The sequence below is a fragment of the Emydura macquarii genome, unplaced genomic scaffold, assembly GCF_026122565.2.
Source record: "Emydura macquarii macquarii isolate MOO-44397 ecotype Brisbane River unplaced genomic scaffold, CSIRO-AGI_Emac_v2 contig_450, whole genome shotgun sequence".
Taxonomy (NCBI): domain Eukaryota; kingdom Metazoa; phylum Chordata; order Testudines; family Chelidae; genus Emydura; species Emydura macquarii.
The window spans coordinates 12479597-12493284 of NW_027130587.1; the positions used below are offsets into that span (position 1 = coordinate 12479597).

The 13688-nt window shown below is 41.4% G+C and overlaps 1 long non-coding RNA gene across 2 annotated transcripts; it reads right to left on the minus strand.

Annotated features, from left to right (window-relative positions):
* Nucleotides 1–5781: 5781 nt before the first annotated feature.
* Nucleotides 5782–13688, minus strand: LOC137146444 (uncharacterized). 2 transcript variants are annotated; one of them, XR_010917942.1, is made up of 3 exons: nucleotides 13580–13688; nucleotides 8373–8484; nucleotides 5782–5935 (listed from the first exon to the last, which is right to left on the minus strand). It is a non-coding gene; the product is annotated as an uncharacterized lncRNA (long non-coding RNA). The 2 variants fall into 2 exon arrangements; XR_010917941.1 differs by lacking the exon at nucleotides 13580–13688 and adding an exon at nucleotides 11417–11520.

The window sequence follows — 13688 nt, forward strand, 5'->3', positions numbered from 1 at the left end:
TTGGAGATAAGGACAGTTTAGAAAGAAGGGAATGGTATAAGATCAGGGCCTTGCCCAGAGCCTGCATAATCACTGCCTTAAGGGGATTATGGGTGCTTTTGACATACACCCACTGGCTAGAAGGAATCAATCCATGTTCAGATCCTTGCACCAAGCACTGCAAAGTAGATTTGTATCTATGTAGATCTGTAGCTGTATACTATTTTTAAAAATCCACTTATTTTGTTTTGCCTTGGAATACTAATTAGAACATGGATTAATGGCTACGTCAAAAAATGATTTTTCCAAAACATGCCAGTCTCCATTTCTAAAATGGTTTAATGCGTGCTTTATATTTTTGGGTGTCACTCTAGATATGAGCTCTATGGGCCAGATCTTCAAATGGTGTGAATCAGTCTGTCTCCAAGGATCTGACCCACAATTCCAGGTTTTTATTGGGAAACCAGCATAGAAACTTAGGTGTGGATTTTCAAAGGAGCCCTGGGAAGATCGGGACCCATCTGCCATTGAAATTCTACAAGAAGAGCGAGTCTAGCTCCCTTAGGTTCCATTAAAAATCTCAGTCTTGATGTACCAAGGAACATTGTAACGACTAGTACTACCATGGATTCCTCTGGAGCATTCGTCTTCCTAATCACAAACATATGGTATACTTTAAGGGAGATTATATAGTTAGTGTTAACATGCTACCTTCTTGCTAGCTTTACTAAGCGGGCATCCAGTCAGTGGTTAAAGCAGAAGTTAGGGGAATAAAACCCAGGACTATATTCTGCCAGTAACTCAGTCACCATGGACATTGTTAACCTCTCTGTGCTGCAGTTTCCCTACCTGTCAGTTGGAATATATACCCACACCCTACAAAGTGCTTTGAAATCAATGGACAAATGGCACTCTGTAAAGTGTAAAGTTTTAATTATTTAAGCGCTGATAGGATGCTCAATATTATAGAGAATACGGATGAGTTTCTGATCTATTATTGTCTGTTTATTTATTACTAGTATTTATATTGGTTGCAGATAGGCACAGTGATGCTGCCGTCAGTAAACTGTGAGGTTATAGTTAGCAGACACTGCATATTAGGCTCCCCCCATTTGCTGTTCATGCCACTAACAGTTAGAAATGATAGCCAGATATGTGGGGATTCAAGCAGTCCTGGTCCTACTAGTTCAGTGAGTAGGAATCTTTTAAAGGACTTATGTCAGCATTTTATATAGAGCTCCTCATTAATTATACGGTGTGAGAAGGGAGGGTTATGTTGTAGCCAGCCTTCTTAAGCCACAGTGTAATTCGTCAGCCAAACATGTATTCTAGAAAATGGTGTAAATGTGAGTAACATGGAAAAAGCACAGGCTGACTATTCTTGTTCCATATAGTAATTTCACTTCTGTGGTTTTGTGGGGAAACTTAATCTGAAATCACTCATAAATTGGCCTTCTGGTTGTTGCATTAAACTGGATTACCCAGCGTAAAGCATTGATTTTTAGATTTTAAAATGCTGAATAATTTATGTGCACATTGCCTGCTAAACTCGATTGTGGCACTTTGATTTCTAAAACTGGTTCAGATGATAACTGGTTTAGATATTGGCAAACTTCTAATTCTTTTATTTGGTTAATATCCTCATTAAAAAAGTACACACATCTTTTCCTAGGCTGTCCTATTTTATTGCGAGTTCATTTTATGAGTTCCAATTGCACAGTCCTACTGGGAGCTTTGTGGATGAGTTTGAAGTGGTTAAAACCTTCTCTTGTTATTCATTTCATTTTAATATAAGCATACACTGCCATTGGAATGTTTAATACAAGCTGGAATCCATATGGCTGGGGAGCAATTGTATTTTTATTAACCACTTTTAGGTTAATCATAAATGGAAATAAAATCCTATATCGGAACTTCTGTCAAATGAATTTGAGCGATTCAACCGTTACTATATTCATGAATAAGTGCTGCACACTGCTGCTTAAAAATAAATCAGCATTTTGAGGAATAACTTGTTTAGGTGAACGGAAGAGCTTTATATACCTTTGATTAAGACCCACGTATTGGGGCTTTGGTGCTGGGGAAGGTATTTTCCTTAAGGATTTTTTTTTTAATATAGTACATTTTTATAGACCATTGGAAAAGGGGCCAGAGTGTGCTGATGAGCCTCTCATGCTGGGTCAGCTTTGCTTAAGACTCATCAAAAGCGAGAAACATCTATTAAATGTTCTTTTGCTGAGTCCTCAATATAAATGAATTTGCAAGAAGCAGCAATTTTTCCCCCTCCCATTTTCCCTAGACTAGCTTCTGCATCCCTTAGAGGTCAGAGCCTGCCCAGTGTCTGGGAAACACTGGTCTAAACAAGCCCAAATGCAGCTATTCAGCGACAGTACAATAATCTCACTCAACGACAGTAACTTCATCCATCAAAACGATTGACCCTATATATAATAGGATGGGGGGAAAGAAAAGGTAATTGTAACAACACAATGCCTGATAGCAAACTATTCTTTATAGTAGCCTTTACCTAAGAAAGTGCATTATCCTCACATAAAAGGCTATTGACACAGTGTCAGATGTTGACATTTATAGCAGAGTTATTGACAATGATTGTCCCACGTTGTAAATAGATTGGCTGCTTATAGCTTTTTACCGGTATCATAGCTGTTTATCACTAGCTTTATAAACACACAGGTTTAGGGATCATTTCTGCTCTCCAGTTCAGGGCATGCAGTACGGAGATACCGGTCACAGCTCAATAGGAAAAGACTGAAAGCAGGGATTCAGACTCTTTGTTATGTATGAAAAATACAGCATATCCTCTCCAAATTCATAGCAATTGCTCCTAGCCTATTGCTACCTATCTTGGAAAATCAGTTATTGCTTTCCACCATCCCTATCTAAAGCTGGATATTGGCTAGATGACACTAAACAGAGTTTTCTACTTGATCTATCCCCCTTGAACACCTTTGGGTTTTGTTTTTTTTAACTAGCTGCCATTGTTTTGTTGAGTTTTTAACTTGTCGGAAAACTTGAGTCCCCTGTGATTTTTAGTATTTTCCCCCAAAGTCAAGGACTAATATTGTTTATATGTTTTAACCAAACATGGAAATCTTGGTTTATTGGTTTACAGCCTCAAAGGGAAACTACCGCTCCACTGCACTGTAGTAAACAGATTTCTGTTTGGCTAGTCATTCCAGAAATAAGGGAAATGCAATTTGCACAATGGAAATAATGCTGTTGTACAAAAGCACTGGCATCACAATAGCTTTGTCTCTCTATTGACACTACAGCAGAAGATGATTATCGTACGACTATTAGCTCCATTTATATTTAGTTCCATATATCTTTAGACCTAAAGCTAATTATTGCCTGCTTAAAAACTGTATGACCTTTCTCAATTAATGACCTGTATTTATAATGTTTGGTTCTTTGAAAAGGTTCCTTCATAAAACAACTTGCCGTGTTTTCCCTGCTGTGTCAGATGATAAAGGTTTTTCTCTCCTGGTTGCATATGAGGTTGCTACACATTAAACTTGGCTACGTACATTGTAATTGTTTCAATGAGACACGGGATGGTTCTGAAGTCTGAATTACCAAGTCTCTATTAAAGCACAAAACTCCTCTCTCCTTAGAAACCATCTAGAGATATTGTTCTTTATGAAACAAACCTGAAGACCTGAATTTTTAAGGTGAAAACACATGTACTGAAGTCATCAGTTTGTAGCAGAGTTTGGGTCCATCTAGTGGTGGTAGTAAAGAATATGAACAGATATATTTTATAAATATAAAGCTCAAACCAGAGCTCTAGGATCCTGCGAGGGGGAGGGTCCCAGAGCCCAGGCTCCAGACCCAGCCCGAATGTCTACACTGCAATTTTTAGCCCCGCAGTTCAAGTCCCGCGACCCCAAGTCAGCTTACCTAGGCCAGCTGCAGCTATGCCACGGATCTTTTATTTCAGTGTAGATGTACCCTAAGGCAGGGGTTCTCAACCTCTCCAGACTACTGTACCCTTTTCAGGAGTCTGAAGCCCAAGTCCTGCCACCCAGGGATGAGGCATGTAAGTTTTGCAGGGCCCCTGTGGTGTGGGGCCCCAAGCAATTGCTCTGCTTGCCACTCTCTAATGCTGGCCCTGCACTTGTGACCTCCCTAAACCCTTCCCGCGACCCCTCTGGGGCTCAAGACCAATAGGTTGAGAAACACTGATCTAGATGAGTTCCCCCAGGGGTATGCATACCCTGGGTTGAGAACAACTGTTCAAAGGGAAAGAAAGCCACCAATGAACCAACAAGCAAAGCAAAGCAAAGATGCTGAAATATTTTTTTTTCTCCGGCACTGAATTTTTAAAGTAAGCAGACATGATAAGCACTAGCTTTTTTGGTATCTGACAGTGAGGAAGACAACAACTTCATACAGATGTACTTCATACAGTAGTCCCTTAGATGTACTTCATACCGTAGCCCCTTAGAAGTACTGACTAGGCAGATGCAAGAGGAGATGACTGACCCTGGCTTGGTACTGAGAAACCCACACATTTGGGTATGCATCCCTATCTTTCTGAGGTACTTATATGGCCCCATTACCATAGTACCTGAGCTCCTCACTCTTTTAATAGCACCCCTGGGAGGCAGGACAATGCTATCATCCCCATTTTACAGATGGGGAACTGAAGCACAGGGAAACAAAGTGACTTGCCCAAGGTCACACAGGGATTGTGGCAGAGCAGGAATTAGATTTGAGCCTCTCATGGCTCAGGCTAGCACCCAAACCACTGGACCTTTCTTCCTTCCTGACTATGTAATCCCCTTCTGCAGGCCTCTAGCATGTCAGCCTTTCCTGTCAGTGAAGTGAATTTTGAATTCTCATAGGCCACCTAAATGCAGTTGTGGATGGAGTGAGCTAGGAAGACAGACATGGATCTAAGGAGTGCACAGGCCTCCACAGCATAGCCTCGGTTTTGTACCCTTCGTGGTGTTCTAGTGCTAGCAGGAAATGGAAATTATTCAATAGGAGTTCACTTATCCAAGTTATCAGAACAAGCTGTGTCTTCCAATACACCGCACCTATGTGCAAAAACTTCCCTGCCTGCCTAATAAATCCAACACCCCTGCTCCAATAAGATAAATAGGGTTCCACTGTCTAAAAAAAAAAAAAAGTTAATTAACAGTGTGTTGCAGTAAATGCTAAGTTAGTCCCTCAGGAACACTTGAAATATTTTCTCACCTTATTCATGAAGAGTTCCAGAAATTTAGCAGAACTCACACATCTGGCGTTTGCACTAGGGAAACCAGACACATTATCTGTTAAATCTGTTCCTTTGGGTATGTCTTCACTGACTTGCCGCTGTCAGATCGATTCTTCGGGATTGATTGAGCAGAAGTGAAGATCCGCTCAATCATTCCAGAAATCGATTTAATAAATCCACCCTTGGAAAAAGAGTAACGCTGCGCCAACGGGAGCGCATTTCCCATCGGCGTAGCGAAATGAAGACGCTGTGGTAAGTAGAAGTTAGGAAGTTGACTGGAAATATGCAAGCTACTCTATGTACCTTGCATATCTCCTGTTGACTGCAGCCAAATTTCCTGGTCAGTGTAAACTAGGCCTTAGTCTCTGAACTTTAGCTAAGCAGGGACACTGTGTTGGCTTTGGAATTTCAAAAGTGTTCTACTGTTTTATCAGAATTATTGTATTTGGCTCGGATTTTAACACAATTCTGAGATGACTCAAAGGAAAGTGGAGGTGAGTCATCTCCATTCTTTCGAAAAGAAGCACTCTAATTTTTTGGCAGACTGCCTGATAATTTAAAAACAGATTCATTGGAAGGGGCAAGTACACATAACACATTGGTGTGACAGGAAATAAAAAAGGGAAAATGTCGTTGTAAAATGTGTCTGTAAAGTATCTGCTTCTTCCGCTTGTTGAAAAGGCCTGCTTTTGAAAGGTAAGCATGATTTTCCTGTTGAGAGAAAAGACATAAGAGAGTTCTATTTTGGAGAATATTTAGATTTCTTTTCATATTTTATGCATGAAATTGTATCAGTTCAGCTAAGTATTTTATTACAGATAACAAGCACGGGTTTATGTTTGATGGGGAAGATGTGTACAGGATTCATTTTTAAAGTGGGTATCAATCTTTTAGCCAAGTGGTTCTTAAACAATGGGACACGGACCACTGTTGATTCTCAGAGCTCTCCCAGGTGGTCCATGAAGTTGCTCTTGTCTCATTGGTGTATAAACCATTCTAGAAGCACTTCTAGATCCAGTTATGGTTTAGACTCTCTGTGTCACATGCTTGGCAACAGGACGAGGCCTTTGCCTCTCTGGAATGATACAGGGCTTCTGCTGACTTCAGTGGGCTTTGGATCAGGCCTTACATGGAGCTCAAGTTCAGGCTTGTGAGGTATTGATTGCATGAGTAAGGCTTGCGCGGTCTAGCCCTAAAAAGCAGCACTAAGTGTAAAGTACTGAGAAAGGCAATCAATGTTTCTGAAAATCAAAGTGGCGCTGTGGTTCAGTTTTGCTGAACCAATAGCTCTTGTGTATGTATAGCCATTTATGATACATTTTGTAAGAATGTTGTTAATGATGCAAGGGGAATCTAGCCATTTCCAGAAACAGACTGCACAATCATGTTTCCAGTGCACTGCGGTGGCAAAAAGGGGTAATGCAATCCTTGGATATATAAATAGGGGGGTAGCGAGTAGAGGTGATTTTACCTCGATATATAGACTCATAGACTATAGACCCATAGTCTATAAGGTCAGAAGGAACATTATGATCATCTAGTCTGACCTCCTGCACAACGCAGGCCAGAGAACTTCACCCAACCTCTCCTGTAATAGACTCCTAACCTAAGACTGAGTTATTGAAGTCCTAAAATAATGATTTAAAGACTTCAAGGTACAGAGAATCCACTAGCAAGTGCCCCGTGCCCCATGCTGCAGAGAATGGCATTGGTGAGACTGATATGGGAATGCTGAGGATACTTCTGGTGTCCCCATTTTTAAAAGGATGTTAAAAAAATTAGAGAGAGTGCAGAAAAGTCCCACAAAAATGATTTGAAGGCTGGGGAAAATGTCTTACCGTGGAGACTTAAAGAGCTCAATCTGTTTAGCATATCAAAGAGAAGATTGAGAGGTGACTTGATTACAGTGTATAAGTATCTTCATGCAGAGAAAATACCAGGTAGCAAAGGGCTCTTTAATCTCGGAGAGAAAGGCGTAACAAGAACCAATGGCTGGAAGCGGAAGCCAGGCAAATTCAAACTAGGAATCAGGCACAATTTTTTTAGCAATGAGGGTGATTAGTCATTGGAATAAATTACTCAGGGATATGGTGAATTCTTCTTCTTTTGATCTCTTTGACTCAAGACTGGATGCCTTTCTGGAAGACAAGCTTTAGCCAAACACAAGTTATGCTTTTGTCAGACTCAAGTTATTGTGCTCAATACAGGGATAACTGGATAAAATGTAATGGCCTGTGATAGATAGGACAGAGGTCAGGCTAGATGATCTCACGGTCTCCATGAATCTCTGAATCGGTAATGCCTTCTGATAAACTGAAAAGCATGAGTTACCCCCGCCCCTCCAACACACACACACGTCCCCTCCCAACCTCCCCAAAACCAACTAAGAGAAACACTAAGTCCTTGTCTACACTAGAAAGTTTTGTCGATGGTAGATTTCTTGGTGATAAAAAAGCACTATAATTACAGCACTCGTGCCCATCCACACAGCACTCATTTTGTCGCCAAAATGTGTCCACACGTGGTGCTGTAGCATCGACAGTGAGAGCAGTGCATCGTGGGCAGCTATCCCACCGTGCAACTCAGCAGTTTCTGCAGCTAGGAATTCTGGGATGGGGGAGAGGAGCGTGGAGCAGCATGGATGCTGGCTCAATGTCCCATGGTGCATTGCGTTTCCATGCTGTCACTCATTGCGTTGCTGGCAGCGACTCATGCCATTTTTTCAATGGCTCCCCGCCCTTATTGTATGCCTGCCGTCTCTATCTGAAAAGATGGATCCTGCACTACTCTCCACTGTTGCTTTCAGAGTTCTGAACACATCACGGCTGGTCGCGCAGTATATCATGAGCTCTGAATTGGAACAGGAATCTGAGAAGCCTGACTTGCTGAGTGACATGAAGACAAACAGCCCCGCATTACTGTTGTCATTCACGGAGCATCTGCACATGGTGAACTGCCGCTTCTGGACGTGTGAGGCAAGCACTGAGTGGTGGGATCGCATTGTTCTGCAGGTCTGGGATGACGAGCAGTGGCTACAGAATTTTCGACTGTGCAAAGCCACATTCATGCAACTCTGTGTGGAGCTGGCCCCGGCCCCGGCCCCGTGGCACAAAGACACCAGAAAGTGGAATAACAATTTCAAACTTACCGCGACTGTCAAAAGGGAGGGGCGGGTGGCTGCAGAGCAGCGGAGTGCAGACAGATGTCCAGAGTGGTCAGGAATCGGATAGGCATTGTGGGACATTTCCGGAGGCCAATTACTGCGACAAAAACATACAACAGTATCTACATTGACGATTCGTCGCTAAGTTTGTCACAAAAAGCTCTATGCCTCTCGTTAAAGTGGTTTTATTTTGTCGACAAAACGGGGCAGTTTTGTCGACAAAAGGATCATTGTACTGTGTATACCAGGACTGTTTTGTCGACACAAACTGACTTTTGTCAACAAAACTCTCTAGTGTAGACCAGGCCTAAGATTTGATGTGTAGACGTTACAAATCAAATCTTAGCACTTCCCTTGGTGGCCAGAAGGTGGCATATTCGCCATTTACATCCTACATTGCATTTTTATTGCAGGGGGACTTAAGAAGCTTTTTATGCCCACACAATGAAATTCATTCCTGTGCAGAAGGCCCAGACAAAGCCTGGGCATCGCTGAAGTCCCATTTAAGCCCTAGGGAATTAAGTGGTGCATGGGCCTTGTGCTGGCTCTGTACACAGAGGTTAATTTCACCCATTGTGTCAGGCTGAAGCAGCTTTGTATAGTAAATGATTAAAAATGTGCAATCAATATTGAATCTTGTGTTAGAAAAAAGACAACCCAGGAATCCAGTAAGGCAAGACCACTAGTTATTTTCACCATTTTTTGTTGCATGCAGCAACCAATGGTGAGAATAACTAGTAGTAGTAAGTAATATTAAACTGAAGTCCAGTTTTCCAATAAGTACAACTGGAATAGTTTCTTCGACCTAACCATCTTGTCCAATATGAAGGAGATTAACTAAATAAGGAGGGAAATAATCTAACCCTCCTAATTTAAATCTTTGCTCTCTAAGGCCCCAGCTCAGCAAAGTATTTAAGCATGTGATTAACTTTAGCAGGTGAGTATTCCTGTTGACTTCAGTGGGAATATTCACCTGCCTAAAGTTTAGCATATATCTTGCTGTGTCAGCAATTAGAGAATTAGCTAGTTAGCTATTAGAGAAGAGCAAGTTGAAAAGACAGTGATAAACAGTGCAGTATTATGCTAGTGTGCCTGGTTAGAACATTGGCCTGGGAATCAGGAATCCTGGGTTCTGCTCTCAGAGAGGCAATGTGGTCTATTAGGACATATGGCTGTGACTTGGGAGACCTGGGTTCAATTCCCTGGTCTCCCACAGACTTCCTGTGTGACCAAAGTCTCCCTGTGTCTCAGATCCCCATCTGTAAAATGGGGAGAATAGTATGCCCCACCTTGCGGGCATGTTGTGAGGCACTCAGATGCTATGGTAACAGAAGTCATATAAAGACCTTAGATAACTGAAAACCTGACAAATTAAACTGACTGGAAACAAGAGCAGCACAAACTGGTCTGATTTCTGTCCAAACTGAAAGCTGTACAGCTAGCATAAGGAGCTGAAAGCTAATTGAACTTATAAAACGGGGTTAGGTGCCCAGTGCGCATTGTAAGTCATTTGCTTTGTAAATTAGGAAAGAAAAGTTTTATGTGGTACCTGCTTTTTAACCTTGGCAGTAAACATGTGACACCACAGCAGGCCTCTCTGCCAAGGTTTGGTCACAGAAGTTATATAGAACTATTCAAAATAAGCCAAGCCTGCATTTTTTGAGGCTCTCATAACACAATTACTCAGACACCAGTACATCTGGAGAGGGATGCTTCCATAAATGCTGCTTTCCAAATGAGAAAAACATGCAAGCAGATAGCGGTGATGCAAGCATACTGGCCTCTCGCATTCCATGTCATAGCACGAAGCAGCACAATGTCTGCAGCTGACAGAAAGTGTGTACGTGGGCTCAGTAGCGCTGTGACTGTGTGGGGAGACTAGGAGGCAGCTGGCTTCCCCTAAGAGATCGTGTTGCAGCCAGCATACCTCTTCCAGCACGCTGCCCTAAGAGTTTTAAGAGAGTGTCCATAGAGCCAAGAGCATAAACCCCCAACAGCTGTTCCTTATAAACTCAACACTACATCCTGGTCTAGACATCTTTATGCAAGAAAACCAAGTGCAAGTAATTTCCGTAAGCTGGTTCTCCAATGGAAAAAAAAATTAACCAAAAATCATAGGCTGAATTGCAAATATTGCAAAGAAGCAGATCTTATAAAAGTGTTGCCAAAAGTTTTGCTTATGGAAATAAGAACAGAATATTAGAAAAAGGAGAACTTTCTGTTCCACAGCCATATTAGAGTTATTTTTCCATGTTGACACAGGCAGAGTCTAAAACATCCAAGTTATTGCTACATGATCTACAGTAGGATGTTTAGATGTCTAGATTATTATGTAACACTTATCCCATTATGAGAGTTCATGACACTGGAAAATAAGAACTTCTCTACAGTGCCTATTTATCATTTTCAACTGAAATTTATTTTCCTCCTGTGTCAGAAGGATGTAGGTCCGAGTAAAGATAAGGAGCCCAATAACCACTGCTTGTTCACTTGCTCTTTCTGTATGTAACTATCCTGATCTTAATTTTACCTACTTAAATCCAAATATATGTAAACAATGTCCCTCACAAAAACTGAAGGGAGGACAACACATTTCACAAAGTACAATATGGCTTTATTGAGCCTATTCGGGCACTTAAATTATGTTCTGGCAAACAGTTTTCATGCTTAATTGTGGTAGCCAGAATCATCACTCATATATATCATACAAGAAATGGAGCCAATTTTATTCCTGGTGCAACTCCATTGATTTCAGGTTCACTTCACCAGGGATAAAACTGATTGAATATTTATAAAAGGGCAACATGTACTAAATAAACCGCAGAGTGGAACAAATAGGAAAAGAAAAAAAAACCTCAACATCCCTCCACCACCTGCAATAAATACAGACCCACCAGACCACATCCACTTGAAAAGGAAAGGAAGGCTTGAGATTCTGCTCTCTGGATGCCACATCTGATCTTTGGAATAGATCAAAGAAAAGAAAATTTCAGTCACAGGCCCTGCTGCCCAAACTTTCAGGATTATACCTTGGAGGAAAGTTGACCGTTTCAGTCCTACTGTGATGGAAAATAAGGAAACAGGTGGTCCCAGAAGCACACAGAAGTGATATTTAAGGCTCTGAATGCTACAAGCAAAACCCTCAAGCAGGGTTGCTAAAGAATAAGCAGATGGTGCAGGTCACACAGCACAGTCCTCAGTGACTCTCCTGGGAGAAGGCCCTCGCACAGCTGTGCTTTCTTTGATTATTTGCAATCCATGAGTGGTTTTCAAAGTAGCCCAGGTAAAGAGCATTAGAGAAACCCAATGTAGAGCCCACCAAGGTGTGAATTGCTGTGGCGAGAGCTGTTTCTACAAGAAAAGATTCTGACTTTTTAAAAAAAAAATTGAGTGATGATAAAAAACAAAACCAACAAACAAAAAAATACACTTGGGCACCATCAAAACCTGAACCTCCACCTTCAGCTGCCCAGCATAGATCAAGTTCTGCTCTCTATAAGCTACGGGATGTAACAGAGGGCAGAGCGTGACCTGCTATGTACTTGTTGCATATCTGCAGCGTTTTAAAGGCTCTCAGTGAGGGTTGAAGAAGTCAATCCAAATAATTGGACTGTTCTGTTTTATTGCTGTCAGTTGTAACGGGTCAAATGATTCAGCAAAAAAACTTTCTTAGGCTAATCCTCCAGAGGTAGATGAATACAGGAGTGATGGATTTTGGATGATTTCCCAAAATGCTATATTCACTGGGGCCCAAAACCCTCAATAAATGAACTTAATCAGGTGCTGTGTAAGAAGCCTTACTTTGTCTGATATGAATGTATAAGGGCCATAATTTGTAAATCCAGCTGCTAGACAAAGTCTGGAGGCGGCTTAGTACACAAGAGGCCAGTGGACTAAAGGTTTTAGAACAAATAGCTCTCTTTGGAGATTACAGCATTGCAAAAGAGGTTACTGGACAGTGAGAGGGAAAATTTTGCCTCCTGCTAATCAGGTAAATTGACACATGCCTCAGCTATTCCAATTCATCTGAAATCATTTCCTCAGCAAGCCATGTTTTCACACATGCTCTTCTACAATTGCTTGTTGTTTTATTTTTTAACCAATCTGCTAAAAATTAATAGTTTATGACATTGCTGCATATGGATACTATATGGACAGTCGTTGGCTGTTTTGACAACTGACGATAAAGCAGTAGGAGGGAATATAACACTACAAAAGCACAATTTGTGTAGTTACGAAAAGGCGAAATTACACCTTTCGCAGTATAAGCTGGTGTTAAAGCAAACTGAAAATTTCCTCCTGTGGAATTTAGCAGGGAGCACTTCTTGGGCCTGGGCACTGTAGGGGAACCGCTAACAGTCCACTCCTCCAATGAGGATTGTATGGCTTCACTCCTCCTGAGCATGATCAATAACAAGAGAACCTAGGGCACAATGGAACACACACCTGCAGCCCTGCTTAGGGAGATTTATTAATTTCACTTTTCTCTATAGTTTGTTTCTGGTCAGTTCTGCTATCTGGCCCCAGTGCACTAAAGCAATGGTGCAATGTTCAGGTTGCAATGTGTGGTGTTTAAACACAGTCCTATTTAGATTGAATGGTAACACTTCTGTATGGTGCTAGATTGTGAGAAAGATTTGGAGGTTTTTTGTGACGTGCTTTGGGCCAGATAGTGTAAATCAGAATAACTCTAATGACTTATAGATATGCCGATTTCTACCAACCCAGGATCTAGTCCCTCGTGTGAAAGGAGCTATAGAAGGAGGAAAATGGTAGGTTTTTTTACGCAGTGTATTTAAAACTTCTCCTCTACATTATCAGAGAGCACTGAGCAATCTTGTTCTGTCCCTCCTCAGAGAACCATGCTAAATTGAAAGCTTTGCTTGACAATCACTGCCTTTATGTTGTCATCTGAAATTCTAACTGAATTATTCGTTTGCAACACCAAATAACTGGACTTTTGTACTGTCTGTGCTATTGTGTTATGTGATGCATATGCCTATTAAGAGGCACTGAGACAAAGAGATGAGTTACATTACAATTCTCTATTCTTTTTATTGCCCCAAATTAATAATATCAAAGGAGATAAATGACCTATTTGGAGCATGGCCTCTACCAAGAGAGACCCTGGGTCCTCCAGAAATACTGCATGATGGAAATGATTGAAATGATATTTAAAATATAGGACTCACTGTAAAAAGCACAAGAGGACCTCAAATGAAGGCAAAAGACTTCAGCATTTGAAGCAGCAGCCGTCCCAGCTCTGACAGTTATTCTTGCAGTGGCCTTGGACAAGACATG